The sequence below is a fragment of the Podarcis bocagei genome, assembly GCF_964188305.1.
Source record: "Podarcis bocagei genome assembly, chromosome: 3".
Lineage (NCBI taxonomy): Eukaryota > Metazoa > Chordata > Lepidosauria > Squamata > Lacertidae > Podarcis > Podarcis bocagei.
Genome location: NC_138127.1, coordinates 50,325,087 through 50,337,648, shown reverse-complemented (window position 1 = coordinate 50,337,648; position 12,562 = coordinate 50,325,087). Strand labels below are relative to the sequence as shown.

General features: G+C 44.4%; 1 long non-coding RNA gene across 1 annotated transcript in view; it reads left to right on the top strand.

Moving 5' to 3' along the window:
• The first annotated feature begins 3,927 nt into the window (after positions 1-3,927).
• The window catches only part of LOC308582837, an 83,616-nt gene continuing 74,981 nt past the window's right edge, over positions 3,928-12,562 (top strand). The window contains exon 1 of the long non-coding RNA XR_014005907.1: positions 3,928-4,169. This is a non-coding gene — a long non-coding RNA (uncharacterized lncRNA). The remainder of the gene's footprint in view (positions 4,170-12,562) is intronic.

Sequence of the window (12,562 nt, the reverse complement as noted above, 5' to 3'; positions counted from 1 at the left end):
CTCAGCCAGGGAAGGGTGGAAACTTGTGCTCCAGGAAAAGGCTATGGAGGGAAAGGGAATGTATGTCATAGCTCACTTCTGATCGCTTAACCATGGTGGATTAAGCAAGCAACATCATTGCACCTGTATTTCTCTGTTTCTCTGTTTCTCTCTCTCTCTCTCTCTCTCTCTCTCAAAATACCCCACATTTAAAAGAAAATGGTAGTCGTGCTGTTGGTATTGTCGACTGTAACTCAGGATACACGATCCAGTTATAGGCCACTACCATATGAAGACCAGTTTGTTAATCAGTGAGGTAGACTTTGAAAAGCAGCTGAAGGAGGAATCTGTTAGGAAACTTTGCACAGGGGTTTTTTTGCAACAAAAGAGAGAAAATGCTGGGAGCATCTTGTCAGTCTTTGGATAAGTAATTTAGTATGGATGGCTTTTCAAAGTTAATCAGGACCCTTTAAATAGGTGTGCATTTAAAACACACCCTCATGGGTGCAATATGCATAGCTGTCAACGTTTTCCTTTTTTTAAGGGAAATTCCCTTATTCCAAATAGGATTCCTTCCAAGAAAAGGGAAAAGGTTCACAGCTATGGCAATATGTATGATGCCAGGTCCTTCCATTTCCCCTAACTTCTTCAAAATACGCATTATGTCACCTACTGGTGTAGTTGCTGAAACCATTATACCACTGTTTTGAAAGCAACACTTTGAAAGCAACACAGAGTTTCATGGTTTCCATACAGCAAGAGGGCATGTATTACTTTCACAATGTGAAAACATGTAATGTTCTGGAAAAACAGTACTATCCTGATGAAACTAAGGCGTGAAAATCAACAATGTAAATAAACAAATAGAGCACCTTCATTAAAGGCAATACTGAACATGCTATTAGCATTAGTGGGGAAGAAAGTCACTGATGCAGCCAGATTGTACTCCCTATGGTGGCAAGTCCCCTAATACAAGTTTTTCTGAAGTAACTACTTGGACAATGGATTCTTCATATTTCACATCAATTGAGTTTGTTTGTTTTTTAAGTCCTCATGAAAATTCATCAACATTTTATAGGGAATTTATCCTAATATACACATTTGTATGCACTCGTATGTTATTTTCAGTAACATATGCATTGATATGCATACTTTACCCTAGTATATACCTTTTGTACACATTAATTGGCTGGAGAGCTGCATCGCAAAATTCAGAGATTTTGAAGAATGGCTGCCTTTCAGTTCAGAAAATGCAAATTAGGCAGAATCATCTTTAAATGTGAACTGGGTTGAATTTCTCTTCCTTGGAACAAACTGGGACAAGTGGCTTTTTCTATTGTATGCAGCTCCCCAAATTGAAAATAACAATCACCATAGTCTAATATGAATACAGATTAAACCAGATAATTTAGCTTCAATACGAGCACATATGCAGCATTCTGCTTGATGAGGCCAAAGGCCCATCTGGTCCAACAGCAGCCAACCAGATGAATGTCTGTGCAGAGCTGAGCACAACAGCCCTCTCCCCACTCCCCAATAACAGCAACTGGTATTGAGAGGTATTTTGTAAGGAGAGAGGTATTGAGAGGTATTTTGTAAAGTGAGAGGTAGAAGAGAAGAACGCCCAGTAATAAAACCAATACATTTGGCTGACCAGAATAATAACGGGATTCCACATGACACCTCTGTCTCCTCTATCACCTCTATCTGTCCATGCCCAGCACTCCACTGAGTTTCCACACAGAGCTACTCAAAGAGGACCACTTAGTATTGCTGGCAGTACCTTCAGAGTAGAGGGTTCATGAATTGCATTCCTACTGCTACTTTTACAACTGGGTTACTCAGAAGTAAGTCCAAGGAGGTTTACTTTCTAGTAATCATGCTTAAGGAGCACAGCTAATACTTCACTTTACGGCTGGCAAACAAAATGGTGGATAGGCTGGCCAGCTGAAAAGCGGGAGGGAGCTTTCGTTGGGCAAGCAACACCTGATGAAATTCCTTCTACTACACAACTATTCAACGTGTGGGAGCTCCTGCCTTCCTCCAAGTTTTCAAAATGTGCAAATTTCAGAGTTGTAAAGTTTCCCACTGTACTTTCAGAAGGCTATGCATAATTAATAATATACTGCCAGAAAAGTGATTGCGGAGGAAAATGTAGGGTGCAATTTGCGGATGAATAACTATTACACAGCAAATTCTTCAGGACTAGCACCGGCTTCTAATGAATGTGAAATGTCTAGAAAAATTGTCCTTAATAAACAGATGTAAGTGGCAACCCAATGCAAAATCGAGGGATGCCATAGCAATCTGCCAGGTTCAATTTCCAGTGAGGGTATTGTTTTTTCCACTAGGAGAAGACAATTATCCTGAACCTCCCTTATGTCCAATTCCATCCAATTTACTTTCCATCAAGGGGGGCGGCAATCTTTACCTTACACTGGCTTGGTTGGTACAAAGGAAAAAGTGGGCTGAATAAATAAATAGGCTTCAAGACAGATTTTCCTTTCTGAAATATAAAAGTAGTCTGGGAGAAAGTCCATGATGGTTCTATTATGTTTCTCCACAGAAATGTAATCATCCCTAACAAAGACTTTATACCAGACTACAGCAATACATAGTCTTTAGGGGTTTGGGTGTGTGTTTTTTGTGTTTTTTTGGGGTGCATGTATATGGGAAAATATTTCAGTGCAGATTTTTAAGAAAGTCTTACTTTACCACCACCTGTGACTGAGATCAGAAAATTAGCTATTGAAAGAGAAAATGTGGGCTTTAATGGTATTTGTTGTGCATTCAGCAATGATATTAGCTTCAACATCATGTTCCTGGTATGACATGATTATCCAATTGTTTTAAAAGCATCTTTCAAATTCAGTTTCTAAAAGCCAAGCATTTTATGGGTCAGAAGCAGACCTCTTTTTAAAAACAAACCACTTTGCTGAACCAAGGATTGATTAGGTTCACAAATTAGGCTTTGCAGCAGAGGAAGCTGCACAATTCATCTTTAAAAACCAACATCCTATTTAAATGCACTTCCATCTCTGGCCCCGACACAGCTCTTATTTCTCTTTGTAGCCCTTGTTATGGGCAGACCAGAGAAGAGACAAACTAAGAAATCCTAAGCCTGTTTATTCAGAAGTTTAATTGGGTTCAATGGAGTCCTTACACCCAAGTGTGCATAAGCTAGAATTGCAACCTACATCTTGCTCCTGAGTCGTTTCCAACAACTGGTGAGCATTACCATTGATTATCTGTGATAGGTCCTACGTGCACAGAGCCTAGGCTTCTACATAGAATCAGGCAGTGCTTTTTCTCGGGAGACGCACACCCCTAAACATTTTGTGAATCTAAGTTTGGCCTCATTGAGAGGCAGTATTTCAATATGAGTAGGAAAATGAGCGTACCCCTAAAAATCATTTTTTTAAAAAAGAAAAAAAGCACTGGAACCAGGACTTGTGTTCAGCACAGAGGGGCAGATGTCCACAGCAGAGGGCTCTTGCACTTTATTAATGCTGTGCTGAAACTTGCCCTCCAGTTTCTTGGAAGTTGCATTTACCTGCAAAAGAAGCTTCCATTTTCCTACTTCATTCACAAAGCCCTTTGGAATTTCAATGAGTTCGGGGTTGAGATGGCCTTATCGTTATGAGATAGATGGCCAAAAACTGGTACACACTGCTTTCTTTGCAGTAAACACTGTCCCTGGCAGCCACATTCTTAATTAGGCTCTCTGATCTCTAGAATATAAAAACACCCCCCCCCTACATTTTCACTTGTTTATAAGTCTGAGAAATTTTCTGTCATTGGCCACTACAGGAGATGCAGAAACAATCTGCTGTCTCTACATCACAGCCAGTTACAAATCACTTTGCAGAGCAGTTCCTACCCCCATCATTTGGGGGGGGGGCTGTTTTAAAAAGCAAAGTAACAATGCTGGCATATAAAGCTAGGAAAGGGTTAAGCAGAATGATATCAGCTGCACCTGGCAATCAGAAGAGTCCCTCATGGCCTGTTAAAAAACTTCAGAGCATAGGCTGCAGTTCTCAATATCTGTTTACCAACCCAGTACTGTATATGTATTTTCACGTGGGCCAATCACATGCATACATTTGCAATACCTTGCTCTTCTGAATCGGTATCGATCCATCAGTTTGTTCCCTCGCTTTTAGAGCAAACAGGCTACCAAACCAGCAACGGTGAGTCTATTTATTTTCTTATATATATATTATATGCAGGTTTTATTTTCTACAGTGGAGTGGAGAAGGAAAGAGACTGAAAGGTTAGGAAAGCCTGAGGCAAGGATATTCCCTTTGTTCTCCATGTGTGCAACCTTAGAGGAAGATGCAAAAAGTAAGCAACCAAGTATTATTTGTAAAAGGGGCTGGGAATGTTTTCTGCAGAAAGAATATGTCTCTTTGTGTGTAAGTAACTGCAGTATGGCCAATCTTTCCAGCATGGAGCTGTGTAATCAATAGTAATGTTTCTCAGACTGTAGGCCAAGACTGTAGGCCAAGCCCCTTTCAGGTAGGCCACAGTGCCTGCCCCAACCCTTACCTGGGCCTCAGATTTTTGATGCTCCACTGTCAACACCACAAGTCTTAGCTGAGCAAAGGTGGCCAGGAAATGGAGAAGTTTCAGTAGGGATGTTGGAAAGAAAGGTTTCCCTCCTCTGAAGCAAAAGGGCCACAGGAAAGGTTGAAGGAAAGTAAAAATCGAGCTAGAAATTTAATGAGCTATTTTGTTGTTTAAACTCGGAATAGAAAATAAAAATAAGAGAAATAATGTGTTGTAGGAGGAAGTGAATGTTGCAATGTGACTGTGAAAAGAGAACAGGAGAAGAATGCTTTTTGATACATGCAGGATTGTGAAGAGAACAAGGGAAAGCAAATTTTAGAGTTAGTGGATCAGCTGTGCAGAAGGGAGAGACTGGCTTATATTGCCTCCCCTGTAGTTGAACTATAGAGCAACTTGCCGGAAGGAAAATGCTTTGGCCGTCTGCAACAATGGATTGACTATCGTTAGAAGGTTATATTAGTAATCATCTGTTGATTATGTGGAATGCTTGTCTGCGTCTGCCACCATTTTGTGACTTCTGGTCCTCAGTAATTTCATCTCTTAAATGGGCCCTGTGGGTAGAAAGTTTGAGACCCATAACAACAGTTTGTATGCATAGGGACTGCATTTCTTTGGGTGTTGTGAGCTTTATACCTTTCTTCTTGTTTCTCTGACATGTGAAAAACAACCACTACCACCAGCTAATGAAGGCTGCATTTCAGTGTTTTGAATTTAATCCCCTGCATATTTACTTTGAACAAAGCTCAGTGTGTTCAATAGCCCTCACTCCAAAAAGGTGTGTGCGTGTTTTATACCCAGACCACACTAAGGATTCGGTTACATTGGCAAAGAATAAGCACTTTATATGCATTGAATATGCATTATAACACTGTGACACCAGATGGCGTTGTGGAGTTCTGTTCTTGCCAATCCAATTTCTCATACAAAGTTTACAACTTGTTTAACTGAAACACTTCTTTGATGTGTCTACATCCAGCCTAAGCAAGAGTTTCTGCCTAGCCTACTTCAGAGTTGGAGCAAAGATGGTAACTGATGTGATTAATAACCATTTTTATAACTTGGAGACAAGCAGTACAGTGATACCTTGGGTTACAAACACTTCTGGTTACAGACGCTTCAGGTTACAGACTCCGCTAACCTGGAAGTAGTACCTCAGGTTAAGAACTTCAGGATGAGAACAGAAATTGCGTGGCAGCGGAAAGCCCCATTAGCTAAAGTGGTACCTCAGGTTAAGAACAGTTTCAAGTTAAGAACAGACCTCCGGAATGAATTAAGTACTTAACCCCGAGGTACCACTGTATATTTCAGTAGTAAGTGGCAGAAGTCTGCAGTGGGGCAAAGATCTCCAGCCCTGGCAAGATTAAAGTATGCTCACTTTCTCCTGTTGTACCTGCTTTTCTTACCTCTTCAGACTACTCTAAAGGAAGTCATTCAAAAACATGGCCAAGACCTATATTTGGTTATGCCTTTACATTTAGAAAATGTAGTTGCTTATAACAGGGCAGGGCAGAAAAAAAGCAAGCTGTGAGTATGGGATGGGCCCACTTTTTATTTCTCTGGTGAGGCCCCTATGTGCAGCTGTGTAACAGATGGAACAGTTATAGCCTTTCTCAGTATAAAGATGTGATGGCAGGGATACTATTCTTCTTGGTTCCAACACTGTTGGTCTGCTGTTAGTCCTATTGTGGGAGAAGAATGTAAATGCTGTAGTCTAGTTGCTTGGGATTTTAAACTGAATATATTACAATGCATTCACCAGCAGTTGCTTTACCTCTACATGTGAAATTTGAGAAAATATTTTTTTTAAAAAAAATATCTTAAGAGTAGTTGTGCAATTTTCTGCTGCCAAATACAATATTAAAAAACAGGCAAAGCCTTACCTGCCCATGATTTCTTATATCCTGGGATACACACACATTAGGTTGCTAACTGGCTCTTCCAAGCTGGATTGGGTCGCTGATTTCCAAACTAAGACTGCCTACTTTGCTTGGATAGTCAGCCAGGAACCAACACAAGACATTGCTGCCACTATCAGAGATGCTGTTTTAGAAACTTTTCAGTAATGGTTTACAGTACTACCATCTTACAAGTCTACTCTTGACCTCTTTCTGTCAGCAATCCCCATGATGAGTTGCATCTATTATTTATGAAAATGTATTCACCCTAAAACTTCCACTCCTATGAGATGCGTAGGGCAACTAAAAAATTAGGTACAAAGTGATCAATCCATTAAAACAGTTAAAACACCATTGATCACTACCAGCAGCAGAAACAAAAACAAAAAAGCCAGCCAGTTCAACAAACTGGGGCAGTCATATTAGTGTTTCCATATAATGTATGTCTCCACAAAAATGGCCTGCTACTGAAAGGCACCTAAAATTGTGGTATGCAGGATCTCCCAGAGCAGAGCATCTGGACACCACGGTTGTGTAGGTTTTGTTCCACACCCTCACTCTCCACAATCTGGGTAGCACTGATAAGGCCTTATTCAAAATCCTTACCCTCCACACCCAACAGGGTAGCAGACTGTGGAACAAGCTTCCCTACAATTGCCATGGGGTGGGGTGGGCAGATTTTTGTGGAAGCACATGGTATTTTTACACAGCTGCTGTGGCTAGGAAGCCTATGTGAAAAAGAGGACAAGACTCATGCACTTCTGTAGAGGACGGGGTTTCAGCAGCTGGCAAGCTGCACCTGGTGAAATTCCCTTTTCCACTCAACTATTTAATGCTCTTGAGTCCTGCCCTTCTTTTCACATAGCACCCTAATCAAAGCCCAGTTGTCTGACCACATCTGGTCAAGAAGCATTCTTGTGACCTAAGAAAAATGGAGAAGCATGTATCTATCGCTCCCCGAAGAAGCAGAACCACCACAGACACAGAAATAGGACAGACTTTGAAAAGCACTAATCATGTTCTTCAATCAATGCTTTAATTGCTCTTTATTTGTATTTGGCTTCTCCTGCCTAACAGGCAGCATTCGCTTCAGCCTAACAAAAGGGCTGTGCTCTAGGGAATGTCTGAAGCCATCATTCAAAAATCAGTGAAGAACATTGAGTTTTGGGATCAGAAGGGTCGGAGTGAAAAATGATTGATCCCTTGCAGCTCTCCTGGGAGTGTCCATGTTGCCGTAAACAAGATAAAAGAAAGTTTATCCCTGCAGAATCACATTTAAGGAAAAAATTGATTTCTGAACAAACTAGATTAACAGGAAAATCATTATCAGTAACTTAGATAAGTTGCAAACACCATTAACTTGAATGGTTTTTTTTTAAAAGCTCACCTGAACTTTCACCACTTCCTGCCATACCCTTAATTAATCTTCTCTCCTGTAAGCATTGCTGGAAATTTAATTTGGAGAGGGATATGATGAAGCTTATGCAGCATTTGCACTCTACACATTTTTTTCCTCTTGGACAGACTTTATGGGAAACCAGTTCTGCTTTGCTGACTGGTTCATTGTCATAATGAAAGTGATAGGATGGTGGGTGAGATAAGGGAGCTTCATTACCCTCTGCCAACCCTGGCTGCACTGTTACACTAATCTTACTGAGGTTGTAGAAAAGTGGCATGGCTTTACTGAATACCTGTGCATTAGAATTTAAGTAAAAGATCCTGGATAGTCAATTTGTGCCTTGCAAATGTTGTTGGACTCTCATTGGCCCCAATCGACCAGCATGGCCAGTAGGAACACAGGAAGCCACCTTAGACTGAATCAGACCTTTTGTCTCTCCAGTTTCCCTTCACACACCGCTGACCAGCCTGCCTGCATTGCTTCTGACTATATTATCTATATTTTAATCTGGTGACTGTCGTTTTGGCCTCTTGTTTCAGTGCCACTTGCTAAAAGGGCCCTCCCCCCACCTCCATCTCCCTCAATTTATTTCTCTCATCCAGGGATAGCTTATCCTATAAGCATTAACAAGGCTGTTGTTTTCTGTGGCACTGTACTGTTATAGAAACTGCCTTCAAATTCACCTAAGGTACCTTGCTGTGCAACAACTCTACATGTCTATTTGGAACAGTTATCCATACTGAGTTCAGTGGGACTTACTCCCTGGTAAAGGTGTCCAAGGCTACAGCCTACATCTCATTGCATGAGATTATTTATATTTTCCCATAGATGGCTAAACTACTGCCAGCTACTTGAACATGCCCTGAATGTTAGTGAAGAATCTGTCTTAAACAGCTGTGCAGGTGCACCTGAAATTTACAAGCGTCTCATCATTTTGATACATAACCATAACTAGATTTTATGGGGTGTGACTTGCTACATTAGCTTTCGTGTATTTAATAGTCATCATCTGCAGCTGCAGGAAGTTATGGGCATCCAAGTACGAGTTTATGGCCAATTACTTTTATCGGAAGGGACCTCCCCCTCCAACAAACTTTCTGTGTTTCCTTTTTGTGGCCAGATGCAACTATATTGATAATTCATTGCTTGTTGACCAGGCAGGTTGCAAATCTAACCCAGCGAAGAATGACAGAAGTTTGCAACTGGGAAAAGGTTAGAAAATAATGAGAACTGCAGCTAGACATTTTCTCCAGTTCACTTTGCTGTGAGACTGGTTTGTGTAGTCTTCACTGTTGATAAGTTCGTAGCTTATGCAGCAATCCTAACCCCACTTACCTGGAAGTAAGCACCACTGAATAAACTGGTACATACTTTGGACATGGGTTGCAGCCTTAATTAATGTTTAAAAATAGGACAGAAAGAACATCATCACCAGATTCACATACATGAACGGGAAAGTATCAGAGCAATAGTATTATGAGTGACTAGTATGACTGAAACCAGTGTGATGTAATGGTTAGATTGTTAGACTTAGACCAGAGACCCAAGCTCAAATCTTGCCTCAGCCATGAAGCTCACTAGGTGACTGGGCCGGTCACCATCTCCCAAAGTAACCTCCTTTACAGTGTTGTTGTGAGGCTCATGTAGAGAGGAAGGAAATAATGTACACTGCACTGAGCACCCTGGACTAAGTGCTTACTAATGAAGTGCATTTTTTATGGTGCATTTATTATGCAACTGTCTTGAATGGTCTTTTATAGGGAGATACTGCGAGCGACAATATATTGATGTCTTTCTGTTTTTCTTGTTTTGTCATTATTTATTGTTGTCAGGGGTTCAGGAGCAGAGGCGAGGGCAAGGGAGGAAACAGAGAGCGAGGGGGAGGAGGCAGAAGAAAAGATGAGTGATGACGACGACCCGAGATCTCCGAGTCTTTCCAGTGAATCAGAAGATTCACAGAAAGGAGCACCAGTGGTCAGGGCAAGGGGGGAGCCTAGGGGGACACCCCAGGAAGATAGAGCCAGAGGGGACTCAGAGGAGAGCAGTTGGAAATCGGGACCAGCGTCACAGCCAGAGAGCAGGGAAGAGGAAGAGCGCCAGAGATCAAGCGCTGGCAGCTCGCAACAGGGGGGAGGGCACGAGTCAGGAGTGGCCACACCTCCATCGGGGAGCGAAGAAACGGTCAGACGGAAAGTGGAAGGTTGGGCGCGCGCGCCAAGTTCAAATGCACAGGAAAGTGACGCAGTAGGCAGCCAGGAAAGGGAGCCAGGTCCTAAAGCCCGGCGCAAGGAGACAGGGAGTTCCGGGGGGTCGGCGTCAGAAGAATCCCGGAAGGAAGAGACCCCGGGGGGCAGAGGGACCCAGAGGAGAGCAGTCAGGCGGAAAAGGTGGAGCAGGGCTAGGATATTAAGTTGGTGCACAAGGGGCGGAGACTCAGACGGAGCTTCGCCGATCTAGCCATTAGACGTAGAGTTGCACGTAGCAGCTTGAGAATGGAAACTGTAACTCAATAAAGACTTTTACTTAATGACCGCTGGCTAGCGTGATCCTCTGTGAGCTAGGATCTTGAAGCAGCTCTGACAGTAAGCTCCGTCTCCAAAATTGTGGGCATCTACAGCCTAGAGGAGAGGAGAGAAGCAGGTGCCTACTAGCTAGCTCACAAACGGCAGACAACATGACGGCTGAGCAGCAGATAGAGGAACTCAGAAAAGCAGTGTCACAACTGAATGCCGAGGCTCTCGCATCCAGGAAGAGAGAGGAGGAGGCAGCTGCCGCCTGCAGGGATCTCCAGGTCAGGTTGGACATGCTTACGAAGCACGGGCAACTGACACCCAAACAGGAGGGAATTGGGTTGGCGAGACGAACAGGCGGGCTGGTCTCTCACTTCGATGGGAACCTGCAGCAGTACCCCAACTTTAGAGCAGATGTAATGTGCGCACTGGAACTGCTGAAAAAAGACTTTAGAGATGAGCAAGAGAAAGTGGGGTTCATCATGTCCCATTTGCATGGGGAAGCTAAAGCATGGCTGCGCAATTTGTGGAGGGATAAGGATCCGGCGCTCCAAAATGCGGATGCCTTTATTAAAGCGATGGATGGGTGTTTCTTATCAAGCATTGACGTGGATCTTGCTCGGCAGCAGATACATGGACTGAGACAAGGAAGGGCCAGCGTAAGGCAGTATCATGCCCGCTTTTTCGCTTTGGTCAGTGCTCTGGAATGGGACAGGGATTCGGCTCCTGTAAGAGACCTGTTTTGGGAGGGATTGCACGGCTCTGTTAAAGATGAAATTGCGAGGGGGGAGAGACCCCGGACCACGCAGGAGATCGTTCAGAGGGCGCTAGCCGTGGGGGTGCGGCTGGAAGAACGTCCGTGGAGCAGGGACGAAGGGCGTGGAGGGCGCGAACCAGCCAGGGGCTCCTCCTTCCTTCCCAGAGAAGCAGCGCGTGCGCAATCCACGCCTCCACAAGGAGGAGGTGGGGAACCTATGGAGGTTGGAAGTGCAAGGGCTCAATCAGCAGCCAGAGCCCTAGCACCGACAACAGTGAAAGCGAAGCCTCCTAGAGGGAACAGGAAGTGTTACATCTGCGAGGATCCAGGGCATATGGCGAAAGAGTGTCCCCGGAGGCTCCACAAGCACACTGCAGCCTCAGCAATGGTAACTGCAGCAACGCAACAAGGAGGACCACAGCAGGGAAACGACGATGTCTGGCTGGAGGAAGAGGCAATGGGGCCCAGCCAGACGTGTCAGTAAAGAAGTCCCCAGAGATTTCACAGCCCATGGACCCCCTCCCGCCCAAACCAGTAGTGAGGCTCACCGCATCGCTCCAGCTGCCCAATGGAATCACCATGGACGTGCCGCTCACCATTGACTCGGGAAGCAATGCGGACTTTATAGGGCAGGACTTTGTAGACCGGCACGCTATACAGTTGCTGCCGGCCACGCTGCCCCTGCAGGTGGTCACGGTGGATGGCAGGGAGCTGCTAGGGGGGCAAGTGGTGAAGCAGACGCCACCAATGGTGATGCGCCTTGGGAATCACAAGGAAATCATCAGCTTCAACGTCACTCAACTATCGGACACGCCCATTGTATTGGGCATGAGTTGGCTGGACAAGCACAGCCCAACGCTGGCTTGGTACCAGAGGCAGCTGACCTTCGGCTCTTCCTTTTGTGCTGAACACTGCATCGTCCCCCGGCAGGAAGGGGAGGAAGAGGAGTCACAGCTGCTGCTAGGCACGCTGCAAGCGATTCCCCACAAGTACGCAGAATTTTTGGAGGTTTTCTGCGAGAAGGAGGCAGACAGGCTACCCCCCCACAGACCATATGACTGCAAAATTGACCTGCTGCCGGGGGCGGCGCTGCCTAAAGGGAAGCTGTATTCCATGTCTGAGGACGAACTGCAGGAACTCAAAGAGTTCATAGATCATAATTTGGAGCGCGGTTTCATCCGGGAGTCCAAGGCAGCGGTATTCTTTGTTAAGAAGCGGGACACGCCCCAAAAAAGACTGGTGGTGGACTATCGCATCTTAAACAGTGTGACCAAGCCATCGGACTTCCCCATGCCCCGGATCGACGACCTCCTCGCAAAGGTACGGAAGGGCAGCGTGTTCACCAAGTTAGACCTGCGAGGGGCGTACAACCTCATTCGCATGCGGGAAGGGGATGAGTGGAAGACGGCCATGTTCACGCCTCTGGGCACCTACGAATATAGAGTTATGCCTT